The 15,755-nt window shown below is 48.2% G+C and overlaps 1 pseudogene; it reads left to right on the top strand.

Moving 5' to 3' along the window:
• The first annotated feature begins 2,158 nt into the window (after positions 1 to 2,158).
• LOC138929045 (uncharacterized) lies at positions 2,159 to 6,982 on the top strand (annotated as a pseudogene).
• Positions 6,983 to 15,755: the final 8,773 nt, after the last annotated feature.

Consider the following 15,755-nt stretch of genomic DNA (forward strand, 5'->3'; position numbering starts at 1 on the left):
AGCTCCTCAGCGCGCTCTCGATCTCAGCTTGCGCTCTTGCGCAGCTTGCTCTCTCGCTCTTCTAGCGGAGGCTTTCGACACTGGGCGATCGGCGGTTCTGATCTCTCACTCCAACTTGTATTTTTAATTCCTATACTGAAGTCTAATAAAGCGGACCAAGTCCACGATTTTATATTTTGAAATTAACCACGCCCCCCGGCCTACTACTATTTCTCTTCGTTTGGTGGTGACTTTTCGCTATTTCTACGGTGTTTTCGCTGACTGCGGCGCGGGAGTGTTTTATAATAATTTTTTGTGCTCATCTTACGGAACGGACACCAAGTTTCCCCCCAGCCGAACATTTGGTCCTACGGAGCCCGATTTTTGGATTTTTTCTGGATTCCGGATTTTTCAACCCCTCACCAGCAGTTCTCAGCGTTTCTTATTTCCCAAGATAAGTACGAACTATTCCGTCGCCCCCTCACTGCCGGTCTTCAGCAGTAGTCCGAACAATTAATTTCGGTCACTCTGCTGCAAGATTAATTTTCCGTGTCGACTCCAAGAGCGAGTTTTCCTGACAACGGCAGTTGAGGAATTTTCCATTTACTATTTTCCATTTCATAAAATTTGGCAAATTTTTTTCAATCCGTCTCCGTTTTAAACGTCGCCATATTCTTTTTCGTCCGCTTTCCTCTATACATATTGGCATATCCGTACATCAACGTACAAAACGGTTCCGACACAAAAATAAAATTCATACATACATATGTCCATACATCGGTCTACAGAAAGACATTGATTTTATTTCACACAATATAAAAAAAAAAATAGTAAGATTCCGATAATAAAAAATTACTAATAATAAATAATACAGTCCGCTGCTAACATCCATATATACACATATATTATTATATTTTCTCCAGATAAAACATATATTATTCCATATTATATTTTTTCCCCATCCACATACATTTACATACAACATTTTTAAAACCAAGAAAATAAAACATAATAAATAAAGAATAAAATATTTAAACAAAATTTTGTAAGCCAGTGTCCGTCTTTTTTCTGCATTTTATTGGCGCGCCTTACATACATAGTTCCGCTGCCGTCGCGACATCTGCATACTTACATACATACATAACTAAGAGCTTTACATTGCCGGCAGCGCATCCCAACGAACATTGAGTTGAGGAAAAAGGTGTCAGGTGTTCCGATCCCACCATTCCGATCGAATTATTTTTTCCTCAAAATTTTGTAAGCCAGTGTCCGTCTTTTTTCTGCATTTTATTGGCGCGCCTTACATACATAGTTCCGCTGCCGTCGCGACATCTGCATACTTACATACATACATAACTAAGAGCATGATACAATTATACATTATATAATTCTATCATGACTAAGAGCTTTATATTGCCGGCAGCGCATCCCAACGAACATTGAGTTGAGGAAAAAGGTGTCAGGTGTTCCGATCCCACCATTCCGATCGAATTATTTTTTCCTTATAATTAATATTTTTTTATTAATTAATAATTAATCAATTAATTGCTCATTTAATACTTTTTAAAGTTTTGCACGCGATTAAATAACCGCAATTGTCAAGGGTACTCCATATATATTTTCTTTGCATTTATTGGGTTATTATTAAATACGAAAATAATAAACAACTCGGCAGTTCCGTCCAGCAATGAGTTATTTGGTACAAATAAATTTTTAAATTCTCGTCGCACTTGCTCCAATGAATATTGGCTCCACTACAACTGAATTTTTCCATTCTCGTCGCATTTGCTCCAATTAATATTGGCTCCACTACAAATAAATTTTCCATTCTCGTCGCATTTGCTCCAATTAATATTGGCTCCACTACAAATAAATTTTAAATTCTCGTCGCATTTGCTCCAATTGATAGTGAGTCCGCTACACATATTTTCGGTTATCGTCGCTTCTACGTCAAGTAAATTTTTTCCAGTTTATTTACTTGCAATTCTGAGATTGATTAATCCCGCCATCTACCATCTACCATCCTAGTTATGCGGCATATTCTTGCAATCCATATTCGCTTCGTTTTTACCGTCTCACATTTCTACTTCGGCGTTTTTAGTTGACGGTATTGACCACAACTAAGTCTAACATTCGAATTCTACGGCATATTCTTGCCAATCCAATCCAAAAAAAAAAAATGTCGGAAGGACAAGAACCAATTCTGCAAGACGCGAGTCAGAAGAGGGAGGGAGCGCAGTTAGCGCCTTCAATAGATGGAAGTCAAAGGCGGGAACCGAGTCCGAGAAACACGGACGCGGGACCGTCAAGTAATTTGAGATCCAAAGCCAAGAGCACTTTAGACGTTATTTTGCTTGAGTTCAACTAGCGACCGTCTTAGCAAATTTGAAAGCCAGATATTTACGGCATCCTCTTCCGAGCCTAGTTTGTTTACCTTAAGGATCCGTCTGGATCAGATACAATCCTTATGGGAAAAGGTTGAACGGGAGTATGAAACCGCTTCCAAAGCAGCTCTTCGCGAAGGAGGTAGCGGAAATCTTCCGTTACTGCAAAACAAATATGAGCACTGCTATGCGGTGTTCGAAAGATGTGCTGCGAAGCTAAATGACGACATCGACCGTATGTCCGCCCCCACTTCACCGCCAAGAACAGCTCCGCCGACAGAGACATTCTCGAGGGGTTGCCGTCTTTCGCCATGCGATACAGGGATCTTTGACGGAGATTATCTGCGCTGGCCCACCTTTCGTGACCTGTTTACGGCCATTTATGTAAACAATTCCAGGTTAACTCCAGTGGAAAAGCTTTTCCACTTAAACGCTAAAACTAGCGGCGAAGCTCACGCCATTGTGGCCAAGTCTCCGCTGACTAATGATGGGTTCCAATCCGCGTGGTCAGCGCTTCAGGATCGCTTTGAAAATAAGCGATTGTTGGTAAACAGCCAACTAAAAATCCTGTTTAGTCTTCCGACCCTAGGCAGTGAATCAGGCACGGCCTTGAAAGATCTGCAGAGCACAATCCAAGGGTGCTTGATAGCCCTCGAGCATTCACAAATTTCCACGGAAAATTGGGACTGCCTTCTAATTTTTCTAATCTCCTCCAAGTTGCCAAACGTCACTCTCTCGTTATGGGAGCAGTCCTTGACCAATAAGTCCGCGATCCCAGCCTGGGAAGAAATTAATTCCTTTCTCGAGGAGAGATATCGGACGTTAGAAGCAATTGAGGATGTCCGACCCAATTCTTCCAGCACACAGCATTCAAGGGAGCCCAGAAGTGCACAACCAAGGAGGGTAAATACCTTCGAGACACAAGTCGGGCCACGCGCACGATTTTGTGATCTCTGCTCCAGAGAGCCTCATCCAGTTCGGCTTTGTCCTCGTTTTTTGCAGATGACTCAACCACAAAGAGCATCATATATTAAACAAAAGAGACTGTGCCTTAATTGCTTTGCAAGGGGACATAATCTTCGTGAATGCCCGAGCAGGCATAGTTGCTTCACATGCAGGGGACGGCATAATACGCTCTTGCACAAAGATACTCCGTCTAACGCTGTTAGCACAGCGCCGGCTCACCCTCCAGAGCAGCCAATCTCAAACACGTCAGTTCATTTCGCCTCCAACCAACAAGGAGTACTTCTAGGTACGGCCATAGTTCATGTGTGCGACCGAGGAGAGAATTTTCCAGCACGTGCCCTGATAGATTCAGGCTCCGAAGGCACTTTCATTTCAGAGAGGCTTGCCAACCGGATTAAACTTCCATTTCTAGCCGTAACAACAAGAGTCACAGGGCTCAACCAAGCCAATTCCGGTGTCTCACAAAAAATGTGTCATTTCCATATGGGCACTCCGGCCAAACCTATGCTCAAGATCGACACGACGGCGTTTGTGCTGCCGAACCTGGCCGGCAATCTTCCGACAAGCATAATTGATCGAAACATTCTTGATAAGCTGCCAAATATGCCATTGGCAGATCCGTCGTTTTTCCAGCCGTCTCAGATAGACCTTCTTCTAGGTGCGGATATTCTTCCGTCTGTCCTGCTATCGGGCTGGAGGCCAAACGTATGTGGGTCTTTATTAGCGCAAGAGACCATTTTCGGGTGGATTTTGACCGGCCCATTGTCTTCAACCACTAGTAGGGTTTCGTCTTTTACCACACAGATATCCATAGAGTCCGAAGCAAACATGGAAACACTTCTCACAAAATTTTGGGAGGTGGAGGACCTTCCATGTAGACTGGTAAAGGAGACGGACAAGTTGTGTGAAGACTTTTTCGTCCGAACAACTACCAGATCCTGCGACGGGAAATATATAGTACCCCTGCCCTTCAAAGATTCAGAGCACATTGACTTGGGGCATTCCATGAGTTCCGCACTCGCACAGTTTCTGAGGAATGAGACTCGCTTGAAGAAGGAGCCCGCTCTCAAAGACACTTATGACTCAGTGATCCAAGAATATATCGATCTTGGACATATGAAGCCGGTGCCTCCGAATACCGACAAGATAAATTTCTATCTCCCCCATCATGCAGTATTTAAGCCCGAAATTGCGACCACGAAAGTTCGCGTACTTTTCAACGCATCAACCTTCTTCCAATGGGAACAGCCTTAATGACATTCTGTATCCAGGGCCAGTACTGCAGTCCGATCTCACTCTTCAAATCCTGAAGTGGCGGACGTTTAAATTCGTTTTCAATGCCGACATCACCAAGATGTATCGGCAAATTCTCCTAAACCAAGAGCACACTCCGTTTCAGAGAATTCTCTTTCGAAATGGCCAAGGGGATATATCCGACTTCGAGCTTCAGACGGTCACGTTTGGAGTGAATTGTGCCCCTTTCCTGGCCCTACGAACACTGCAACAATTGTCCGACGATGTCAACGCCCAATATCCACGGGCGTCGCATATAATTTCAAATTATATGTATGTCGACGATGTGCTAGCAGGAGCCCATACAGAGGCTGAAGCTATTTTAGTCATTCGGGAGCTGCAAGCAGCTCTGGACTCATCTGGATTCCCTCTCCGCAAGTGGACATCGAATGAACGTGCACTCCTTAAAGCACTTCCTAAAGAGCATCTACTTTCGACTGATTTTCTTGATCTCGAAGAGGTCAGCACCACTAAGACATTGGGAGTACGGTGGAACGCTACGACGGATGAGTTCTATTTTGTCCCAACAGAGGTCACCATTCAGGCAAACTATTCGAAACGCGGCGTCTTATCCCAAATCACGAAATTGTTCGACCCAGCTGGGTGGCTCTCCCCATTTGTGGTTCAGGCCAAAATCCTGATGCAGGATATCTGGTTAGCCAGCGTCGAATGGGATGAGTTTCTTCCTGCAGAACTACTACATCGCTGGCATGATTTCCTTCGGAGCTACAGTTTCCTCCACCAAGTTCGCATCCCGCGTTGGGTACAGGGTACAAGTCCAGGTGTACAAGTCCAAATCCATGGTTTCTGCGATGCCTTCCAAAAGGCTTATGGCGCAGCGATTTACGTGCGCATCCAGCGTGATGGAATCATTTCATCAAATCTTCTAACGTCAAAGACCAAAGTCACTCCGGTAAAAACCGTCTCGCTCCCGCGTCTAGAACTGTGTGGAGCCGTCCTTCTGACAGACTTGTGGACTGCAATTCTGCCTCAGATTCCTTTCGGTCGTATAGAATCTTTTCTATGGACTGATTCCACTATTGTGCTGGCATGGTTGAACAAGCCACCATGTCAGTGGACGACCTTCGTCGCAAATAGAGTCACAAAAATCGCTCAAAATACTGATGCCAGCCAGTGGTCTCACGTGCGTTCCGAGCACAACCCAGCAGATCTAGCCAGTCGTGGAGTAGCGACTGAAGAGTTAGCTACCAGTGAGCTATGGTTGCATATGCCTTTATGGCTAACTCAGCCACAAGACTCCTGGCCTGCACCTTATGAATCTGTTTCCGACATCGACATCGAGAAGCGACCCATACGTTGCCATTTAGCATGCCCGGAGCAGGACATGCTTGAGCGGTTCTCCAAGCTCGATAAGGCACTACGAGTTTTCGCCTATGTTCAGCGCTTCATCCAAAAACGCAAAAACGACCTATTCCAGGCGAGCTGCAGCTATCCAATACAGAGATTTCCACAGCTGAGCGACTCCTAATTTTCATAACACAGCGCAGATACTTTGCGCTTGAATATGCCTGCCTGAGCCAAAAGCGGCCAATTCCAGCATCCAGTTCTATTAAGAACATGAATCCCTTCCTTGATCCTCACGGCCTCATCAGGGCGTGTGGTCGGGTGACGGCCTCCGAAGTCCTCCAATATGATGAACGGCATCCGATCTTTCTTCCATACAACTGTCAGTTGGCGCGTCTCCTTGTATCCTTTACGCATCGCATCTCCTTGCACGGCGGTAATCAGCTAATGGTACGCCTAATCCGCTCAAAATTCTGGATACCAAGGGTCAAGAACTTAGTCAAGTCTGTAATTTTCTCCTGCAAAATATGTGTGATCCACAAAAAGAAGTTGCAGACCCAACTCATGGGCGAGTTACCAAAAGAAAGAACGTCCTTTTCGCGGCCTTTTACGTACACGGGCATGGATTATGCCGGACCGTTTGATATAAAGAACTACACCGGGAGAGCCTGCCTGATTACCAAGGGCTATGTGTTGGTGTTTGTATGTTTCTCCACGAAGGCCATCCATTTAGAGCCTACTTCTGACCTCACAACAGAGAAATTTCTCGCAGCATTCGCCCGATTCGTCTCGCGAAGAGGGTGCCCTCGACAAGTTCAGTCAGACAATGGGAAGACCTTTGTTGGTGCAGCCGCAGTGCTGTCGCGTGAATTTCTGCAAGCGGTCAAGGAATCCGTGACGAATGCTTATAGTCACCAGGAACTCCTGTGGCAATTCATACCACCAGAAGCCCCGCACATGGGAGGATTATGGGAAGCTGGGACGCTGTTTTATAAATCCACAGCCACTCGAAAGTATACGTTCGAAGAGCTTTCCACATTGCTGGCCAAGATTGAGGCCTGTCTAAATTCGCGTCCACTCGCCCCGATGTCCGAAGACCCCACAGACTTGTTAGCACTCACGCCAGGTCATTTTCTCGTAGGGGGACCCCTTCTCGCCACCGTCGAACCCGAAATTAAGGGTGCGTCCACTTCTATTATCAACCGGTGGCAGCACCTTAAGGCCCTTCATCAGCAATTCCGCCTGAGATGGAAGGAAGAGTACCTCAAGGAGCTCCACAAGCGAACAAAGTGGCAAGTCCTCACAAGAAATCTCGAGGTGGGCGAGATGGTTATAATCAAGGACGATAATCTGCCATCCAATGAGTGGCGGCTCGGCAGGATTGACTCCGTGTTTCCCGGACCCGATGGTCATGTCCGAGTAGTGAATATTCGTACTGCTCGGGGAATCGTTAAGCGCCCTGTCGCAGAAGTCGTATTGCTTCCGGGGGCGACCTCCGAAAAATCTCAATAACTAGCCGTATCCTCACTCCGTAGTTTGCTTCTTTCGCTAGTTCTAAGTCATATTTTCGACTCCATACTAATTCTTTTTTTTTGTATCCTACTCCAGATTATAAACATTGTTCCCACGTCAACGTAGCGCCGTCGAAATGGAGAGCAGACGTACACGAGGTATAAATTCCTACCGTTGCCGAGTCTGCCACGGAGTCCACCCTCTACGGAAGTGCCGCAGATTCTTGCGGCTGAGCATCGAAAAGAGGCTCCGCGCGGTCCTCGCGAATCGCTATTGCGCCAACTGCTTGGCTCACGAGCATTCGGATGGAGCGTGCCGCCGTGGCGATAGGTGCAAGATCTGCAACGGAAAGCACCACACACTGCTGCATATGCAGGAGCAGCCGCTGTATTTACGTCGTTCGCGTCAGTTGACGCCGCCCTCTCGTCGCGCTCGAGCTTCTGCTCACCACGCTTCGACCTCTCTTCACCACGCTTCGACCTCTCTTCACTACGCTTCGACCTCTCCTCGGCGCTCTTCGGCCTCTCCTCGGCGCTCTGCGGCCTCTCTTCAGCTTTCGTCGGCCTCTCCTCGGCATTCTTCGGCCTCTCCACGGCATTCGTCGGCCTCTCCACGAACCGCGGCATTCGCCCCGCAGGGAGTTCTGACAGGGCCTTCACTGGCCACGTTGCTTCAGCGATACCGCGTGAACCTCCTCCCGACCGCGCTGGTGCGGATTGACACCGGGATGCGAGTGTTCGACACAGCGGCGCTTATCGACCCATGCACGCCTATGAGCTGCATTGACGCGTCGCTGGCGACTTCTTTGCGACTTTCAACGACAGCGGTGGGTGCTGAACAGATCTGCTCAGCCACCGTCGGCTCGAAAACGAACGCCCATGTCCGGCTCGACCTCGTTTTCAAAGTGGAGCCTCACGTGCGCGTCCGCACTCCGATCCGACAGTTGGATGAGACTGTGCGGGCCTATTTCAAGGACATCACCTTGGCTGATGAACGGTTCTACCTTCCGGCTACGATCTCCGTCATCCTGGGTGCGGATGTGTACCCCAAAGTTATGCAGCCTGGGTTCCTGAAAGTGCAGGATGGATTGCCGGTGGCCCAAAGCACCGTATTTGGATGGGTCCTGTCCGGGGCCTGTCACACGCCGTAATGAGGAGCAGACTTTATTGCAACCCATAGTGATTGCAAGGGGGGCGGAATGTTTAGGTCAGGAGCTTTCGTTTCCCCCCCGCGCGACTCCGAAGCGCTCCCGCTTCTGCAAAGCTCCTCAGCGCGCTCTCGCTCTCAGCTTGCGCTCTTGCGCAGCTTGCTCTCTCGCTCTTCTAGCGGAGGCTTTCGACTCTGGGCGATCGGCGGTTCTGATCTCTCACTCCAACTTGTATTTTTAATTCCTATACTGAAGTCTAATAAAGCGGACCAAGTCCACGATTTTATATTTTGAAATTAACCACGCCCCCCCGGCCTACTACTATTTCTCTTCGTTTGGTGGTGACTTTTCGCTATTTCTACGGTGTTTTCGCTGACTGCGGCGCGGGAGTGTTTTATAATAATTTTTTGTGCTCATCTTACGGAACGGACACCAAGTTTCCCCCAGCCGAACAAATAATTATAACTTTGCTGTTTTTAAACATTTTTGCACCATTTTTTAGATATGGCCATTCTATATTATTTCAGAATTTTAGTAAAAATTTTATGAAAATCGGACGACTATATGATATAGCTGCCATAGGAACGATCGGGAAATTAATAGAAATAAAATTACAGCTTCGTTGTTTTTCAACGCATTTTTATTTACTCTGAGATATATTATTCTAGAATTTTGGTATAAATTTCATAAAAATCGGACAACTATATCTTATAGCTGCCATAGAAGCGATCGGTAAATGTATAAAATATATAAAGCTGGGAATGTAAAACTGTTACTGTCAAACTGTAAACATAATAAGTATAGGTAAAATGTAATGAAACTCTTTTTTGTGAGTGTTTTCAGCATTTAAATCTATAATATAAACATCAAAACCAATCTGCAAGGGTATACAAACTTCGGCGTGCCGAAGTTAGCTTCCTTTCTTGTCTATGGCAGCTATATGATATAGTCGTCCGATCCGGCCAGTTTTGAATTATATATCAGTGAGAGTAGTTGGATGCCTACATATTCATATCTGTTTGGGGCGGCACTTCTTTCCTTGGAAGTGGTGGTGGTTAGTAGACGGAGGAACATACCCACGGCGCAAGCGTAAAAGTTGTCGGAATTGAAATAAGTAGATCGGGGTCGTCGTGGGTAAATTCAATCGAAGGTTCAGCTTTATTGGCTGTATACATGGAACTAATTCTAGTTTAAGCATAAGGTCGGGCTCCCGCCCGCTTTACTTCGCTAAAGCGAGATCGGGAGATCGGCAGCGGCCTATCTAGGAATTTGGCATCGAAACCCGAGGCCCGCGCTTGAGAGTGCGGAAGCGCTCAGCGCCGCGGGAGAGCGATTACGGAAGAGCAAAAGGGGCAAGAGCGGAAATCTCAGCCAGCATCGGCGGTACAATGGTCCGCGTACCTAAACACTTCGCCCTTGCAATTGATCGGGTTGCAACAGGTTCGTATTACGGCTGGTGGCGGGCTCCGGACACGACCCAATCAAAGACGGTGTAATGGGCCACCGGTAAACCGTCCTGGAGTTTGAAGAAGGCCGGCTGCATTACGCTCGGGTACATATCCGCGCCCAAGACCATGGAGACCGTCGCGGAGAGGTAGAAGCTCTTGTCAGCCAGCGTAATATCCCAGATGTGGGTCCGCACAGCGTAGCTCAGCTTCCTAATTGGCGTGCGGATGCGCACGTGAGGCTCGATCTTGAAGACGACTTCCAGCCGTAGTGCTGTCGGTCTTAGAGCACACGGAAGCAGTAGACGTGGAGCGTGCGGCGGAAAATGGCCTAGAAGCGGTGGACGAGGTCCGAGGAGCGCCTAAGGAGTTTCGCAAATTGTCGGCTGAACGTAGAGTGGAGGCGGAGGGCCGCAGTCTCTACTCGGCACTCAGTCTGAGGAATCGACAACACAGATGGATCCGGCAGACTCGGTAACGGTAGGATTGTGAACCTTGAGTACATCTGCGCTCCAGTGCGATGACGCTGTGTGGACGTGAAGACATCGTGCCTTATATGACTAACGGAATATGGCGGAGAAAAAAAATCGGCATCAGTACTATAAATAACTTACGAATTGAAACACGGAATAGAGCTACGACACTACAGTAACATAAAACGTCGCAGTGACAGGGCAACTGGTTATTGCTGGCAGGCGGGCGCTTCCATGCGCTAACTGGAAGTATGGAAAGGCCCGATGTTGCGAGCGTGGTGCATGTACTGGTTGGTCATGCATACGCAGGAGAGTGTGGTGGTTCTAATAGCACGTCTTGCAAAGGTCCCACTGCGGCAGGTTTCTTCGGAATGTTTGTGGGCCAAGCAGTTGGAACAGTAGCGGTTGTCGAGAACCGCCGGAGTCTCTTATCTGCGCTAAGTCTGAGGAACTGTTGGCATCTCCGGAGCGGGTGGATTTGGCAACGGTATGACTGCGTGCTTTTACGCCGCGTGCTTGCCAAGGCAGCAGCACTGCGAGTGGGAAGGACTTTGTCCAACGAACGGTTTGCCGCGATGGAAATTCGGGTTGAGAACACCGACACGCCGCTCGTGGCTTCTGTTGACACTGGGTCTGAGAGTACCCATCCGAAAGTCGTCTCTTGCGCCAGAAGAGACCCAAAAAAAATTATTCTTGGAAGAATGCCAGCCCCAATCAGGTCGTCGGACGTTCGGAGCTCTCGAAGAACGTTGGATCAGCTTGGGGGATGTCAGGAAGTTCCCTAAGCAGGTATCGTGGAATCGGATATGAGGGTAGCTTCCCGACCAACTGCGGAAAAATATAAGTTGCAGTTTCTAGCTGCACCCCGGGTCTGGAAGGCACTCAAATGGATGCTCTTTGCAGAGCTTGGTGGATTGAGCGGCTCCTGTCTCATTGATACCGGAAACTAGGGTCTGACATGGCTTGAATGGTGGGTTGACTTGATTGAACAGCCTTTCCATAATGAAGGTTGCCTCGGAACCAGAGTCGATCAAGGCTCGTGCATGGGGCCTCTTGGAATGGGCGCGGGTCGAGAACTGGCTGGCGCATGCGGACTTGGTGCAGTCGCTTATGGATTACCGCGGTGCAGGAGAGTGTGATGACGGCTGTGGCATGTCAAGCGGCTATGAGAACTAGTGCAGTCCCGCTGCTGGTGCCCTCGTGCAAAACAGTTCAGGCAAATTTGATTTTTTTTAATTGCTGTTGACCAATAGCCGCCGATTCTCGAAGCGGTCGGTGAGGCTTCTCCATGCGGAAATTAACCCTTCATTGGTCAGCGGGGTTTTGGATACTATGGCGAGCGCATCGCCACTTAGATAACAAGTCGAACAACTTCTCCACCGGGGTGAGGCGCGAGTTGTTGACCACGAAGATGGTTAGGTTAGGTTAGGTTTATCCAGACAGCCCTAGTGGGGCCACGCATTTGTAAATATAACCCCTAGCTATCCGGGGAAAATCCTGGATGGACCTAAAGACTATTTATACGGGTTTCGAAATCCGTGAAGATCAAGGTGTTTTTAGCACACCCAAGGAGTAGATCCTCACTGACTTAGTCGTGCTCAGACTATCTAGTGACTCCGTGCTTGCCATCAGATTTTTGCAACTGACAGCTGATGATTGCATGGATCTTATCGCTGCTTAACTGTCTACGAACAAATTGACCGCCTCATGTGGACGGTATATACCTCCGCCTGGAACATACTGCAGGGGCTTGAAAGCTTATAAGACAGCCTCATTTCATCCATCCATCTTGGAGCCGTCGATGTATATATTGATGTATTGAGCATGGTGCTTGCCTGACTTCCAGTCATTTGATCCCATGAATACTGTAGTCAGATGTACTGCTCAAGACTCGACCAATTGAACTGTGCTCCAATCCTTGTAGCGACAAGTTTCCTGATGCAACCAGACGTTGTGCCGCCTTTCTTGCTGTCAGTTGCGCTTGGATATCTAGGGGATATATACCGATTATGGTTTCGAGTGCTTTGGTAGGACTTCCGCACCACTGCTATACATAGCAGTGCCTGCCGCTGGGTTCTCTCCATAAGCTTATTATACGTTTTCTTCTCCATGGCTTGTCACCACACTAAGACTCCATACAGCAGAGTCGAACGCACCACCGATATGTACACCCAATGCATTAGAGCGGGTGAGAGGCCCCATGTGCTTCTAAGCTTCTTCTTGGATGCGTATAGTGGCCTTTTCACCCTCTCTACTACATTGGCCTTTGACGTCAGCTTGCTGACAAGTAAAATGCCGAGGTATTTGACTTGTGTGTTCGGGGTCAGCCTGGGTTGTTAATTTTTGGGGGGATCCATTGCGGCACCTTGTATCTCTTGGTGAAGAGAATAAGGTCTATCTTATCCGCATCGATATTGTCACAATCATAATAGCATTGCAACCCGAGTGATTGCAAGGGGGGGGAGAATGTTTACGCCGGGAGGCCCCTGCTCCCCCTCTGCCCACCGAGCGTCCAAAAGCTTAAGCGCTCCCAGCTTAGCAAAGCTCGCCCGCTCTCCGCTCCTCGGTATTACCGATCGCACGCTCCCGTGTTCCCGATCGTCGCTCGCTTCTAGGGAGGGCTACGCCGCTCTAATTCACGGTTCTCCGGCTCTCCCGCTCTCGCGCCGTTAAGCTGGGCTTCTCGGCCGGCAGCGGGCCCTTAGGCTAAGCTAAGTTTAGTTCCAATACGAATGTCAATAAATGCATGCAAAGGGCGCTCCATGCCAACGTCAATTTTCGTCCCCCGAATTTCTGGACCTTTTTACTGCGTTTCTTCTTCGTGGGACGGATTTTTCTACTGATCCTTTTGCGGAGGATATCCTAGCCACCCCACTCCTAAGCACTACCTTCTACGCCCACTCACATATATCCCTAAGCGTAGTTTCCATGATTGAGCTGAGGGTCGATGCCCAGAATCCCGTGATAATAATGCTTATGTCATCCGCATAAGCTGTTATCTTTGGTGCTTTCCTCTTGAATCTCTTGATTAGGTCGCCTACCACCAGATTCCATAGGAGGGGCGATAGGACCCCACCTTGCGGCGTGCCACTGTGCTCTCCTCTCACCATGGAAGCGGTGCCCCATTCTGATTGTACCCGCCGGCAACTTAGAAGATTTCTTATCCACAAGTTGATAGCGGGGGACGTGTTGGTCGCTTCTAGGCGATCCATTGTTGCGTCCGTGCTAATGTTGTTGAATGCCCCGGATATGTCGAAGAACACTCTGAGTGCCTATTATTTATTGTGTAGGGCTCTCTCAATGCTGGCTACCAACGAATGCAGTGCCGTCTCGACTGATTTCCCCTTCATGTAGGCATGCTGGTTGGTCGACCGTAGTGTTCCTACATCGTTCCTGATGTATAAGTCTAGCAGCTTTTCCAGCGTTTTAAAAAGAATGAAGTTTATCGGTCTGTAATCCTTGGGGCTGACATGGCTGCACTGTCCTGCTTTGAGCAGGAAGACAATCCAAGAGGTCCTCCATTGGATAGGGATATAGCCCGTGTCTAAACAAGCTGTATATATGGCGTAGAGCCATGGGGTAATCACTTCCCTGGTCACCTGCAGCATGGCTGGGAATATTCCATCTAGTCCTGGTGCTTTTATCCTCGCAAAGGAGTCTATAGCCCAGTGGAATTTACTTGAGGTTATTAGATCTTTTGCGAGATGCTCTTCTCCAGTTGCTAGGTCCTGGTGCTTATTCGCATCGGGTACCTCAGTGCATCCTGGAAAATGCGCATGCATTTGTGCTGTTAGGGCCTCTTCGCTGCCCTCAGTGCACTGTCCATCGTCGCCTTTGAGCTAACTCTGTATGGTTGGCTGCTTCGATAGCAGGTTCCAGAGTCTAGCCGTTTCCGGGGCAGTCTCTATATTGAAGCAGAAATTTCTCCACGAGTTTCTCTGCGCCTTGCGTATTTTTTTCTTCTAGTCACTTAGTAGGACTTTTGTATTCCTCATTGATGATATCACCTTTCGCCTGCTTGGCGATTTTGAGGAATTCTTTGAGTTTGTTTCGTCGGAGTGAAAGGTCCTTATTCCACCAGGGTGGCCTGGTCATGGGCATGATGCGTGGTACGGGGTATTCCGGTATTCCGGGGGTTCCTGAAGACTGATTGTTTTGGAGAATGTTCGATGAATGATCTGAGAATAATGGTCTCTCAAGGACTCTCCTTTCTGATACCAAAGTTCTTTGTGCCCTTACAAGAGTAAAAGTAAGTCCTTGTTTATCTGGAGGACTGCCCTTGCCCCCCACCTTGGGTGATGGGGTCGCAACGTGCAGAACCTTTCAGTCCGCGGTTGGTATCCGGATTCTGACGATGCACCAGTTTCAGCGCCCGGTTCCCTTGGATTGCGACCTTCGCCTTTGGAATGGATGCGATTAGCTCCCGGTCCACCACCTCCAGCTTGGCTCCCTCCCACAGCGCCTCCAACTGGCAGACCGCTTGCGTCTGCCACTTTCTCGTCGGGTCATCCATGCACTTCAGAGTTTTGACCAGCACCATCAAAGTTGGGCATGGGAGCTTCGGGATCTTCATTCATCCGTGCATACAATGACTTAACGAGCTCACGAAGATCACCAACAAACGATGTCCACTGGTGGGAATCGACAACCCGTAGATGGGGGTGTGCGCACAAGGACAGAAGCCTGAATGGACTGGAAGGCGGCCTTGACGATTATGTCCTCCAGCTGGAAAACACACCTCGAATACACGGAATAGCAGTAGATATATTTCGATTCGAGGACTGTCGAGGTGGCTGCACTGTCGGCGGACACGAAAAGAAGTTCGTAGCAGCTTTCATAGCTCTTCTCCACCTTATCCCACAGGCACGGATTGGCTCCCGATGAACCTGCCATATGGCGGGGGAAAATCTCTCTGTTTCAGGCCCGCTCGGAGTGTAGATGTTAGATTCGAACTGGCTAACACGGTCCGTTGTGGAAATGAATTTTCGGAGGCCGATGTCTAATGCAGATTGAGCCATCTTGTATACCGACCGAGTAAGTTTTGACGAGAGTAGGCGGAAGTGTCGTTGGCCTCTTGGTTTCCCACGTCGTTTGTGCGGGTACTGTGATGACGAAAATGATACCGGCGAAAATTGAAGGGATCAAGAGAGTAAACAGCTGATATCGTGCTATCACAATAATTAATTTTATATATTCTTACAGTCCTAATGGAGGGAAAGTTGAAGGAAAAAAATATGTGTAGGACCGAATA

Source organism: Drosophila kikkawai, chromosome 4 (genome assembly GCF_030179895.1).
Source record: "Drosophila kikkawai strain 14028-0561.14 chromosome 4, DkikHiC1v2, whole genome shotgun sequence".
Classification (NCBI taxonomy): domain Eukaryota; kingdom Metazoa; phylum Arthropoda; class Insecta; order Diptera; family Drosophilidae; genus Drosophila; species Drosophila kikkawai.